This window comes from Phyllostomus discolor, chromosome 10, assembly GCF_004126475.2.
Source record: "Phyllostomus discolor isolate MPI-MPIP mPhyDis1 chromosome 10, mPhyDis1.pri.v3, whole genome shotgun sequence".
Classification (NCBI taxonomy): Eukaryota; Metazoa; Chordata; class Mammalia; order Chiroptera; family Phyllostomidae; genus Phyllostomus; species Phyllostomus discolor.
This window is the reverse complement of record NC_040912.2, coordinates 33,112,693-33,127,699: the sequence shown is the minus strand read 5'-3', so window position 1 is coordinate 33,127,699 and position 15,007 is coordinate 33,112,693.

The following is a 15,007-nucleotide window of genomic DNA, read 5'->3' as shown; positions in this document are numbered from 1 at the left end:
CCCCTGGACTCAGGCAGAACGTTAACCTGCACGGCAGAACTCTCGGTTCTGGACAGCGAGGTCAGGAGCACGCTCCGCATGGACTTTCCTACACTAACCAGTTTCTAGTTGTTAGAAATTGATGATCTGAGAAATAAAACTATTGAAATCACTTCTTTTTAAAAAAAATCCTATGTATCTGTATTTCTCAGAAAACATTCTAGAATGTTTTGTGTTCTCAAGCCATGGCATCCAAAAATGCATCAAAATATTGTTTACCAAAAATAAGTTTCTCAAATTAATTTTTCCCTTTTCATTAAAAATTTATTTGTGGAAGGGTGGGGGATACTGACATCAAATGCCTTATTAACCAGAAAAACTATTTTCTTTTTTTTTAAAGATTTATTTATTTATTTTTAGGAAGGGAAGGGAGGGAGAAAGAGACAGAGGGAGAGAAACATCAATGTGTGGTTGCTGGGGGCCATGGCCTGCAACCTAGGCATGTGCCCTAGCTAGGAATCGAACCTGCGATGCTTTGGTTCGCAGCCCTCACTCAGTCCACTGAGCTATGCCAACCAGGGCTCAGAAACACTATTTTCAATAATTTACTTGTATCACCAGATTTTACCATATATAGGACATTGTTATCAAAAAAATCTGTTTAAAATTGAAAGCAATAAGTTGTTAGCTTTCCTTTTTTTTTCAAAAGAATATAATTATATACACAAGACTTAGGTTTAGTCTGCTGGCTCAGGTAAAATCAATTCTGCCCACAAATATGCAGAATAAATTTATATCTAGACTTAATTTAACTCTTGTTTTTATGACCAAAAGCAATTTAGGATGTACCTCTTTAAAACATTTGACCTCTCTTGCTGGTTAACAGGGACCTACTGACTTGGGGCACAAAGATTTAAACTTGAGTTTAAATGCTCCTCGCAGACTTCAATTAACCAGTATCAATTTGTTGCTCTGAGACCTAACCTTCAGAAAAAAAAAAGTACCTAAAAGCAGTTTAGCAAGGACTGTCCATTCATTGCCTGATACCGTCTGGGAAGGAAATGGCTCAGTCCTGTCACTCTCAGATTAATGGAGCAAGCTGACTGGTTATAAACAGCACTTCAATACCCTCTCATATTTTCATTATGGATTTCTTTGTGGCAGAACTCATTTGCAATAATACATATGTGATTTTGTAAATAGAATTGTAAAATCTGAGATCTTAATGATATTCCTTTGCTAGGAGAAGTGCCGAACATACAAAAAAGAAAAAATTGAACGGCAAGCCAATCCTACTCTTCAATTTTTTCAATCTTTGACAACGAAAGTAAAAATTTATATTTTCTTCTACAGTGTTAAAAATACATAACTCAAATAAAATTAAAGAAACTTAATGAGATGAGAATCACTAATAAGGTGGTCTTATGGTCCTTAAGCATTATACGATGTGAAATACACATTGTAAAATGTCCTCAAGAGTTTGCATACTCTTCAACTTAAAATTAAATCAATGTAAAAACTCTTGAAGTCACTAGCACAAGTACTTCTCCTTTTGCTTGGAATTTCCCATACATAAATATCACACACAAAATTCTTAAATTATCTTGGTGTAGGAGAAAAGCAACAGGGCTGAACCAATGGGAAAAGGCTTTCACTGGATGCCTCTTGGAATGATCAAAGCATATAATGAACCACACTTAGGCTAAAGCCTAAGTCACTATCTTTAAAGTAATAAGTCATGAGGTTTATACATCAGAATTGAAAAGTTTATCTCTGATATGAATGGAGGATATCAAAATTAACTATTTTAAATGTTGGTTTTTATATTCAATACTCCATAGTTTAGAAATTTCAAGTCGATTTTGTTTTAAAATGCAATGGTATTAATCTGGATGTTCTTCAGTCATATTTCCAGTGAACTTTAACAGGGTGGCCTTATTTTGCATATTTCGTGGAAATGTATGCTCCAAGGATTTCAGTATTACCTCTAGGATCTTATGAGGTCAATAAATAATACCCCTTTCTTCTCATCAGGTTCAGAAACAATTAAAAATATAGCACAGGAGCAAGGCAGATAGAGATTTAAGTGGCAGCTGTATTATTATTGATAAGGCTCAGAGAAGGTGGCTTTAAACCTGCACTTAAAGGACTTCCCAACACTCCATCCCTGATGCAGACAAATTCACACACGCAGTGACAGACAGGACTGCAGGCTTTTCCTGTTCCTGGGAGTTCACCTGAGTACTGGAGAAAGAACAAAAGTAGAGGAAGCTAGTCCTTAAAATAGAAAGAGAACTGAACTGGCTTTCTCCATTCTCTCTCCCCCACTGCAGTCAGTGGGGAGGAGTGAGTGACATGTCAGCAGGGAAGCCAGTAGTACTGTGGCAGCATAGCCCCTCTGCATGGAAATATGAGGAGGAAAATAATCCTCTCCACTTCCTTGAAGCCACATTGAAAAAAGAATCAATGAGGCTATGTGGCTTGTAGGCTGAAAGTCTACATTCATTCTCCTTCACTTACTAAATATGTCTGTGTCTTCCTCCAAATACTATGCACAAATAATTTGCATTCCATTTTTAGAAAACCCCTACCTCTTTTTCTCATTTTAGCATTCTGTAGCTCACAGATAATAAAGGCACATAAGCCTGTTTTCTCTGAAATATTTTCACCCAGTGCTAAGAATGGACGTCTAAACATAGATGTAGACAAAAACACAGCTTCAAGAAAATACTGCATTTGTGCTAATCATCTTGTGTAGCATAAACTAATAAAAGGAGTATACTAATAAAATACAAACAAACAGAAGTACTTATGAAATAATTGCTCACCTGAATTGTACTGGTTACTTGCTCACTTTAGATTGCTTCATGCATCACAACGTACTGCCAGCCTTGGATGCAGAGCACACAGTTTCCTATACCCTTTGGGAGCTGCTATTTTCTCCCTATTTCACCCGGTCATGCATTTTGATTGTGCCATCATTGTGAATAATTGAACTCACATGAGACTGATAGCACAGGGATATTGGATTTTTACACTTGTAAAACTCTACAATAGTCACGATTAAATATTTGAGAGAAATGAAAACTAATTTTCAATAACCATTTGGTGATGGGGGAGGCGCTCTACCATAACAGTTTTAGGAAATGCAAAATAAGTTATCTAAGCTCCTTAATTGTGTAAAGGGTATTTTTAAATACCCTTTTTAAATCCCCTTAAAGGGTATTTAAACTTAAATTTTTAATGATTACTGATTAATATCAAACTTTCATTATATAATCACTATTTAGTCATTGTTCATAGCTACTAATCCTTTCAATTCAAACTGAAGTTGAAAGAACGAACTAGACTTGTAGTTTGGCCTGACATTCTTCAGGGGCAACGATCGTATTATAGTCCAAGAAAATGGTTAAAAGGAATAAAATTAATAATAGAATTTTCCTGTTTACTTCCCTTAATATTCCTACAAGGGTAATGTCATAAAGAACTGTTATCCAACATATACAAAGATCTCTTAAAATTCAACAATAAGAATACAAACAACACAATTTAAAAATGGGCCAAAACCTTAACAGACACATCCATCACCAAAGAAGGTATATAGACAGCAATAGGCATAATTGAAAAATGCTCAATATCATGTCATCAGAAAAATAAAAATTAAAACAGCAGTGAGATAGCAGTACACACCTGTGAGAATGTGCAAAATCTTGAACACTATCAACACCAAATGCTGGCAAAGATGTGGAACAACATGAACTCTCACTCTTTGCTGGTGGAAACGCAAAAGGGTACAGCCACTTGGGAAGACAATTTGACAGTTTCTTACAAAGTTAAACATACTCTTACTAAATCTGGCAATTGCACTTCTTGGTATTACCCAAGGAGAAGAAAATTTATGTCCACACAAAAACTGGCCTGTGGATGATTATAGTGGCCTTATTATAATTGCCAAAACACGGAAGCAAGCAAGATGTTCTTCCCTGGGTGAGTGGGTAAATAGACTGGTATATCTAGACAATGGAATATTATCCAGAGCTAAAAAGAAATTAGCTCTCAAGCCATGAAAAGACAAGGAGGAAATTTGAATACATATTACAACCTGAAAGAAGCCAATCTGAAAAGGCTACATACTGTTTGATTCCAGCTATATGGCATTCTTAAAAAGGCAAAACTATGGAGACAATAAAAAGATTAGGGGTTAAGGGGGGAGAGGTGAATAGGTAGAGCACAGAGTATTTTTAAGGCACTGAAAATACTCTGACATTACAGTGGTGGACATATGTCATTGTACTTAGAATGTACAATTGCAAATGTGACCCTAAGGTAAACTGTGGCGTTTAGGTGATTTGGGTAATTAACCTCTCACAGACCTGGAGGCTGGGACATCTGAGGTCAGGGTGCCAGCACAGTTGGGCTCTGCAGAGAGGACTCTTCTGGTGTGCAGATGGCTGTCTTCCTGCTGTGTCCTCACGTGGCAGAGAGTGCAGAGAGAGGCAAGCTCTCTGGTTCTCTTTTTACAAGGGCACTAATCCCATCATAAGGGCTCCCTCCTCGTGACCTAATAACCTCCAAAAGGCCCAGCCTGTGGGGCATTAAGGGGATTAGGCTTTCAACCTGTTAATTGGGTGGGGGGGCACATACATGCGATTCATAATAAATGGCATTAGAGTTCAGCAATGAGGTGCTCCTGGTGACTGAAGTAAGAGCAGACCTGTCACCCTTAACAGAAAGAAATTAGATCATATCCCACCCGAAGGCCCATTTTCATCTTCGGCTTCCCCCAGCAAGCAGACAGGCTAGAAAGTGAAGCATTGCATGTTTACTCCCCAAACTGCCACAAGTGCCTTACTAGACCTGTCAGGAAAGACACACCTGATTTAGGGCAAGGGGGAGGGACTTGCCAAAGAAGCCAAAGAGGTAAAGAGTATGAAAGCCCTCCTTCAGAGAATGGAAAAGCAATAGAATAGGAGCTAGAAGAGAAAAAATAGTTATTACTAATGTCTCGTTAAAGAGCATTCTCTACAGATGACCAAGTAAAGTTGGTAAGAAGCAGTGTATTTATAATGGAAAACAATGTTGGATTAGGAGTCAGACAGCTCCTACATCATATGACCTTGGAAAAGTTCTTTAGTCCTCAAATTTCTCAACTGAATAATGCAGTAATAACAGTTTTGTGATTATGGTAAAAAAGAAATGCAATTATTAATGTGTAGTGCCTGGGATGCCAAAACGGTACAATAAATACTCCCCATTATCGTTTTTGCCATGTTGTTTTTATCAGTAATATGGGAAATCACGATGTCTTCCATGTCTTTAAATTTGGCAGTAAATTATGCATATGCAGCCCTGCTTCCACTGCCAAGGCCTATGTAAATGAGATATAGAGGAGGAAATGGCATATCAGTGGGAGTGGCCTTTAATATATAGTAAAGGGTATTTTAACACTAACATTACTTAAAATTGCCTGTGCAGTGTGGTTTTTTTAAAAAACTAAATTTTAGTTTCAATTCTGTACAGATGATGGACACCCTTATTGCCTGCGCCCAGTGGAACCTTCCAGTCACCACGCCCTGCCCCATGGATCACTGCTGTTCTCCTTGTATTACAAAAAAGAAGTTGGAGACCCACAAAATACAAGCCAACATTACACAACTTCATTTTCATGTTTCTATTTTTATAATTTACATTTGTCACATCTTTCCAGAATATTTGCTCCCTGCTAACTTCTTTTGATTCAGGTGTCTAATTCTAGTCTTTAGTTTGATTTTCTTCCAAAATTTAAACTAACACAAAATCCATTCTCCTTTACAAGTCCTGATGGGGGGCGGGGGAAAGGTAACAAATCTGATACATTCGCTTTCCCAGATTTTTATTATTTCTGTTTCTGCTTCATAGTTAATACTCCTGCTTTGTCTAGTCCTCAGCGGTTGTGTTGACAATTTTTGTAATGTAGTAAAATGTTTGTCCAGGATAATGTGATAGGATAGGGTATAGCCATATTTGTGTCATGTCATATTTTTTAAAGATTTTAGTTATTTTTAGAGAGAGGGAGAGAAACATCAACATGAGAGAGAAACATCAATCAGTTGCCACTTATATGTGCCCCGACTGGGGACTGAACCTACAATCCAAGCTCATACCCTGTCCAGGAACCAAACTGGTGACTTTTTGCTTTTCAGAACGATGCCCAAAACAGCTGAGCCACACCAGTCAGGGCTTCATGTCATATTTTGAAAGCATTCACTTTCCTAATTCTTCCCAAAAGGAAAAAATAGCAGTGATAACTTTCTTCCAGTCAGCTATGGGGGTATGTGCATAAACAATGATGGAATTTCTTCTAGACCTTATTTCTCCTTCAGTGTAACTGTTGTGAGATATGTCTTTCCATGTATTAAGAATCCATTCTTCTACATCAAGTCATATAATTTGTCACTACCCACCAACTCAAGGCAATAACAGGACAGAAATGGAATAAATGGCATACACCTCCATTTCTGCCATACCTAGGAGCCTTCCCACTCCCCAGCAGAAGGCTGTCTCCTTGGTGCAACAGAGGATATTCTGCTAATGAATTATGTACATGGCATATGGTTGTTTATGCAACTCAAAAAGAAATTAAGTCATATAGTTGACTGTTCAGTTTTTACTGTCAAAAATCAACATTGTCTTTGGTGCCCTGATTGTCCTCAATTAATAAACACTATTTTTGAATTAAGGACAAAATGAGCAATCTCTCAAGGAAGTATTCTCTTTCATCAAAAAGATTTTACTAAATCCAAAAAGCTGTTATTACTTCCCCATTCTTGGCCAATACTGAGAGAAAAACCATAGCAACCAAATTCAAGCCACCCAAATAAGGATGTCCTCACAGAAATCCTACAGTGGATTTTATCTCCTTCCAAAACTGCAATTACCTCCATAATTATACTATAAAACAGACCCTATACCATAGGCACAACACATAAAACACACACTAAAATTTAGGGCTCAAGATTTAAAAGGCCTGAAACTTTTTTTTTTGGCTCAGCACTCTTTATTTTCCGCAATTATTTTCCCATAAATAACTGTATCCATAAGAGCACCAATTGTTTCTCCTCAGAACAGCATGATAGTGCCAACAATTATTTACCTCAAGGCAAAAGGACATATATTTAATGAAATTAGTTGGGAAAACTTCCTCATAAATAAATATAAGGAGCCTAGGGAGGACCATTAAAATGCTCATTTCACACTCCATGCCAGAGTGTACTAATAATTTGACTAAATGATAAGTGGTTCTGCAATAAAAAAGCAATGTAATAGTACACCTTCTAAATGAGCCCGTATTGAAGCCAACTGAAACACCGAGGGTGAAAAGGTTTCTTTATAACTGTTAAAATCTAAAGCTTGAAGGGATAGGAACCAAAACATTTGACCAGCATCAGGTAAAAGGCAATCTAAAAGAAAACGTTACTTATTCAGGAGGTTCCCAGAGACAGACACTGCAGCCAGCGAAGATCTGATGGCCCAGAAACCACGTGAATAAAAGGAAATGGAGCACTGGAGAGTCCATCTGAAATGCACAGCCATGTCCTTTCCAGAGCAGCAATTTGGACTCAAATCAGGCCAACAGGGATAGAAAATCACAATTACTGGATACCCAATTCTTAGCTGTGTCTGATTGTGGATGTAAGAAAGGTATTTGAGGCCTGCACTTGTTAAATACTGTTTTTGTCCCAGACATCAGATGCTAATTGGTTAATCTAGATCTGCCAGGACCAACATCGTTTCTTCTCACTTCCATTGGCTAGACTGATAGTTGGAAAACAAACCAGAATCCAACCATCTGTTTCATTTCAGACAAAAAGTGGATAAGGAAAAATAAATAACATGATATGCATTAAAATTAAAATTTTGCTGGGAAAATAAAAAAATAACAAAATATTAGCAAACTGGATCTAGCAATACATTAAAAAGACCATACACCATGATCAAGTGGGATTTATTTTAGTCATGCAAGGTTGGTACAATATTTGCAAATCAATAAATGTGTTACATTACCTAAACAAATTGAAAGACAAAAACCACATGATCATATGAATAGATGCAGAAAAGACATTTAATAAAAACCAGCACCCATTTATGATAAAAAAAACTCTCAGCAAAGTTGGAATAGAGGGATCAGACCTCAACATAATAGAGCCTATACAGCCAACATCATACTCAATGGGCAAAAACTAAAAGTGTTTCCCTTAAGATCAGGAACAATACAGAGATGTCCACTTTCACTACTATTATTCAAGAAGAAGAAATAAAAGATGTTCAGGTTGAAAACAAGGAAGTAAAACTGTCATTATTTGCAGATGGCATGATAGTGGTGTACATAGAAAAGCCTAAAGACTCCATCAAAGAACTACTAGATCCAATACATGAATTTGGCAAAGTAGAATACAAAATTAGTATCCCTAAATCAGTGACATTGTTATATACCAATAATGAACTATAAGGAACAGAAATTAAGAAAACCATTTACTATTTGTTATATACCAATAATGAACTATAAGGAACAGAAATTAAGAATACCATTTACTATAGCAACAAAAATCCTTAGTGTATAAAGATTTTTTTAAGCAAGAGGAAAAAAAGGTCTAATTTATACTTTAAAAATGTGTTAGTTGATTCTCTATGGAAGGACTTAATCAGGAAAGATAGATAAACTAATTACCCCCATCCTCTATACTGCTCTCTTAGATTACTAAGCACCAACCTTTTCCAGCTTTATTGGGCTAACCAATTCAGAACCTTGGTACATTCATGATGTTTCTGTCAGTTAAATACTTCATAATATATACTTTAACAAAGACAAAAATCTCACATCAGCCAGAAGTTTCCTCCCAACAGTTAATAACTTTTTATATTATGTAAACAGAGTAATCTAACATAAGAGAATTTTACTTAAAGGAATTAATTTAAAAATGAAATCATTATATAATGTCTCTAAAACAATTGTTTTATAATACAGGGGTGGGCAAAAGTAGGTTTACAGTTGCAGTACAATACAAATAAATAATACAATAATAAATAAATAATAATACAAGATGAAACTGTGTAAACTTACTTTTAGCCATGCCTGTATGTATGATGCTTCCCTCAAATAGTATGAAAATTACAAACTGAACTCAGGTCGTATTCACTCAGCAGTTCTATTAGGCAGTTTACAACCAGAAATTCTCAATGCCAGATTCAAAGTATCTTATTTCTTAATCCCTCCACATTGTGACCTCTGATTTCTTTTAAAAAGTGTTGTAAAACTTTTTAATATATAAAACCAACAAAAACCACTTTGTTTTGACAAATAAATAATCATCCAGGAATACATGTATTCCAACTACAAAGGCTACAGATTTACCCATTAGTTTTCCAAAGATAATTTGAAATTGGTTTGAAACATTTCTCCACCCAAAAGCAATGTGCCAGACTTCCACAGTGCTTTGTAGATACTACAGAAGTGGTAGAGTTGATATATAGGTCACAACCATTGGCTTTAAAACCACACATGGATCAGTTATGGCTCCAGTGCATAAGACCATGCGCGTGACCTTGAGGCTCAATGGTGTCACAGGTAACTGGGATAAAGGTAGTATCTTGTACATGTGCTGCAGAAATTAAACAATGTTGTGTGTCTTCATATCATAAATAGTGAACATATGTTAGCTATTGTAACTGAGATCAGTATAAACGAGGTTGTGATATCAGCAATATGGCAGACTGGAAGACCCAGCACTCTTCCTGCCGCAGAAACTCCGCATTAACATTCACCCATGGATGAAAACACCTTCACAAAAGCTCCAGAATCTAGGTGAGAAATTACACTACCCTGAAAGAACATAGATTTGAGGATGGGGGGGCAGGGAAGACACTGCAAAGGTTAGGAAGAAAAGTTTATTTTATCTGCCCTGCATCACCCCTCCCCCAACCTTGGCAAAGCACAGTTCTAAAGACATCCCCTCAGAACCTCAGAGCAGGAAATGTAATTTGCATGATGTAGTGAAGATGTAGCTAATGCTCTGGTGACAATCATTTTGCAATATGTAAATGCATCAAATCAACACATTTTACACCTTAAACTTACACAAGGTTGTATGTCAATAATATTTCAATAAAGCTGGAAAAAATACCACCATAGACTTTGAAAACTGGATTAAAGACTTAAACACAAGACTTGAAACCATAAGTAAGGAAAAATGTTCTTGACATTTGCTAATCTCTTCAATAAAGGATGCTGGGGAAACTGGATAGCCAGACAGAAAAGAAAAAATTGGGCCCTTATCTCGGTTATGCACAAAAACTAACTCAAAATGGATCACAGATCTGAACACAAGACCTGAAACCATAAAAGTCCTGAAACTAATATAATATTTGTATGTCAACTGTAATTGAAAATAAAGCTATTAAAAACTAAACAAAACAAAAGGTAACTAGCTTTGGTAAGGATGTTTAGAAAAGAGAACTCTTTTACACTATGGATGGGAATGCAATCACTGTGAAAACAGTATAGAAGTTCCTCAAAAAATTAAAAATGGAACTATCATGTGACCCAGCAACCCATTTCTGGATATATATCCAAAAGAATTATAATCAGGATGTCAAAAAAAGATCTGCACTCCTAAGCTTATTGCAGATTTATAATAGTCAAGACATTGAAGCAACCTAAATATCCATCGGCTGCTGAATACACTTTTTTTTTAACATGCTATAACATACAATGTAACACTATTCATTCTTGAGAAAGAAGGAAACCCTACCATTTGCAACAACATGGATAAACCTAGGGCACATTATGCTAACTGAATTAAGCTGGACACAGGACGCCAAAAACTACATAATAATACCACTTAGATGATAAACATAACATAGTCAAACTCACAGAAGCAGAAGGTAGGATGGTGGTTTCCATAGACTTAGGGAAAGAGGAAACAGGGAAGCAATCAAAGGGTAGGAAGTTTCAGTTATGCCAAAAGAGTAAGTTCTAGGGATCTACTGTTTACAGTAGTGACCATGGTTTATAATACTGTGTTGTAGACTTCAAATTTTGCTAAGAGAGTAAATATTAGTTAAGTATTCTCATCACAAAATCATAATTATTATAACCATTAGTAAATAAACAGGGCAGAAGGAAACTTTTGGAGGTGATAAGTATGTCTGTGGCACAGTGGGTTTGTGAATATATGCTTATCTCCAAGCTCATCAAGTTATGCAGATGAAATGTGTGCAGCTTTCTGAGTGGCAATAAAATGGTTAAAAAGGAAACAGACTGAAAAAAATAACTATGTTTAATGTGTTCAAAGAAACAAAAGAGAAATTTAACAATTTGATCAGGTCCAAGAGACTATAAAAAATAAACATGCAGATTTGAAAAGGAACCAAATAAAAATTCAAGAAATAAATACTATACTTACTAAAATTAAGAAGTCAATACATAAATTGAGCTGCAGAAATAAATTGTGAACTGGAACAGACATCCGGAAAAGTCTAGAGCAAGGAGTGTCAAACTCATTTTCACCAGTGGTCACATCAGCCTCGAGGTTGCCTTCAAAGGGCCGAACGTAATTTTAGGACTGTATAAATGTAACTACTCCTTAACAGTTAAGTGACAGCTTGGCGCTGCTGAGGACACAGCCAGTAACAGGGTGACTGTAACTTATATCTAATTGTACCTTCAGTGGGAAATAGGAAAAAAATGAGTGGCAATCACAGAAAGAGATATTAGTTGAAAATGTTCTGTAATTACTGATGCATACTAATCATCAGTTCCAAAAACACTTATGAATACCAAGAAGAGTAAATAAATAAACCTATGAGATAACATATAATAGGTCAATAGTGAAATGGAAAAAGAAAACTAAGGAAAAAAGACATCAGATTACCTAACAAAGAGGAGGCAATTACAGCAGTGACTGACTTCTCAACAGCAGCAAGAATAAAAGTCCTGAATGTTAAATATACTTATTTTCTAGAAATAAATAAAACCAAAATATATAAACATCCTATGAATTGATTAGGAAAAGGCAAATATTTAAATAGGAAAAAAATAGGCAAAACAGACTTTACAGAGAACACAACATTTTTATATAAACATATGAAAAAAATATTCAGTTCATTAGTAATCAAGAAAATAAAAATTAATATTGTAATCAAATACCTGTTCATACCCTCAAGAGTTGCAAAACTTAAGATGACAGATGATATCAAGTACCAGCAAGGATGTGCATTAATGAACATTTTTTTTCCACTCTAATAGGAGGATAAGTTAGAATGGCTCCCTGGGAAAGCCTGGCATCAGCTAATAGAGCGTGAGCAAACCCTAGCATCAGCAGGTTCGTGTGTGTGTGTGTGTGTGTGTGTGTGTGTGTGTGAAATATGGAGAAGCAGTATAAGAATCAAGCAACCAAGTACAATGGGTAAGAGCACAGACTATGCAGCCAGTTTCTCAGCCCTGAAATCTCATCTCTACTATTTTTAAATTTAAATTATTTTACTGTTGTTCAATTACAGTTACCTGTATTTTCTCCCCACCCCTCTCCCTCCAAACCCACCTCCCTCCCTTGCTTCTACCCTCCCCCTTGGTCTTATCCATGTGTCCTTTATAGTAGTTTCTGAAAACCCTTCTCCCCACTGCCCCCTCCCCCTGCTCCTCTGACTATTGTTACATTGTCTTAATTTCAATTTCTCTGGCTATACTTTGTTTGCTTTTTTCTTTTGTTAATTATGTTCCAGTTAAAGGTGGGATCATATGGTATTTGACCCTTACCACCTGACTTATTTCACTTAGCATAATGCTCTCCAGTTCTATCCATGCTGTAGCAAAGGGTATAAGCTCCTACTTTCTCTCTGCCGCTTGTAGAATTTCACTGTGTAAATGTGCCATAGTTTTTCGATCCACTCATTTGCTGATGGGCACTTAGGTTGCTCCCAGCACTTCCCTATTGTAAATTGTGCTTATATGAACATTGCAGTGCATAGGTTCTTTTGGATGGGTGTTTCAGGGCTCTTAGGGTATAATCCCAGCAGCGGAATTGCTGGGTCAAAAGGCAGTTCATTTTTAGTTTTCTGAGGCAATTCCATACTGTTTTCAATATGGCTGCATTCCCACCAACAGTGCACTAGGGTTCCCTTTTCTCCACAACCTTGCCAGTACCTGTTGTTTGTTGATTTGGTTATGATGGCATTTCTGACTGGTGAGAAGTGATATCTCACTGTGGTTTTAATTTGCATCTCTGTGACGGCTAGTGATGCTGAGTATCCTTTCATATGTCTCTGGGCCCTCTGTATGTCCTCCTTAGGAAAGTGTCTGTTCCAGTCTTTTGTTCATTTTTTAATTGGGTTTTTTGTCTTCCTGGAGTAGAGTTGTGTGAGTTCTTTATATATTTTGGAGATCAAACTTTTGCCTGAAGTGTCAATGGCAACTACACAACACTGAAGAAAGAAATTAAGGAAGACACAAACAAATGGAAGCATATACCATGCTCATGGATTGGAAGAATTAACATCATCAAAATGGCCATACTACCCAAAGTGATTTATAGATTCAATGCAATCCCTATTTAAGTACCCATGACATATTTCACAGATATAGAACAAACATTTCAGAAATTTATATGGAACCATAAATGACCCCAAATAGCTGCAGCAATTTTGAGAAAGAAGAACAAAGCAGAAGGGATCACAATACCTGAAATCAAACCACATTACAAGGCCACTGTAATCTACCACTTTCTAATTTAGTTAATTTATTATTATTTTTATGCTTTAATCTCCTTATCAGTAGGTTGATAATGATAGTACTTAGCTCATAGACAGTGTCAATATAATATTTAAGTAAGCTGATACACATAAAGTGTTTGGGAAAGTACCGGTCACATAGTAAACACTGTAGCTTAAGCTGCTATTATTTAGAGTAGCATATGTCATAATGAAGAAGACCCCCAAAACACCGCAAATATTTATCACTAGTGGAATGGATAAACAACCCATCATGGTGTGTATGCATATGAAACTATATGTACACACGCATAAGAATAATCATGTATACACAGATAAAGAATGGCATACTATATGATATTGAAAATAAATGGACTATAATTAACAGGAACAGAATAAGCAATCCACAGGAGGATACAGATGATTTTATCACATGATTTTTTAAGACAAAATTGTACATTGTTTAGGGAGACATGTTTTTCATAAAATTGGAAAGAAAAGTCAGAGAATGAATAACACAAATTTAGAATTTCAAAATGATGGTGCCCTCTTGGAAGCTAAGAGGGGGTGGAAACTAGGAGAGCCATCCAGGGGCTTGCTCTGATGCTAACAGTGTCCTATTTCTTAGCCTTGCTGATGGGAAAATAGGGATTTATTTAGTCATCAAACTATATATGTACCTCTTACACTTCTCATCTTCTATATTTTACAAAAGCTCCTTTTTTGAAAATACTCTGCAAACCTGAGGTATAAATATGGCTTCTTTGCTTCTTTTAAAGTAATTGCTTTATCTTTTTCCTTATTAACAAGAAAGTTATTTCTTCCCTCAAACAGCACCTTGTTTTGAAATGTTCCAAACATGGGAACTAAGATATGACAGTCCTGGATGTTATGTGTCTCTCATCTCCACTATTTTTCACAATGGTAAAGCAACATTACGGGCTGATTCTGTACAATCTCACTGATGATGAGGATGCAGACTGACCTAGACAGATCAATCACGGCACACTCATCTCGTCCTGTCAACAACAGTTTTTGAAATGAAACTGGAGCAGCAGTAGGAATATAAAAAGGAAAGAGAAGGAAATGAAAAATGGAATTATGAGCAAAACAAAAACATTTACCCTTGAAGGGTCAAATAGCAAGACCAAGCCAGCCTCAAAAAGATTTTACCTGTCCTTTATGATAATAACCAAACCATATTTCCTGAAACAAAAAGTAAACTCTGGTAACATTAAGGCTGGAGTGTTTCTTTTACATTTCCTGGTTTTCCCATGCAGAGTCA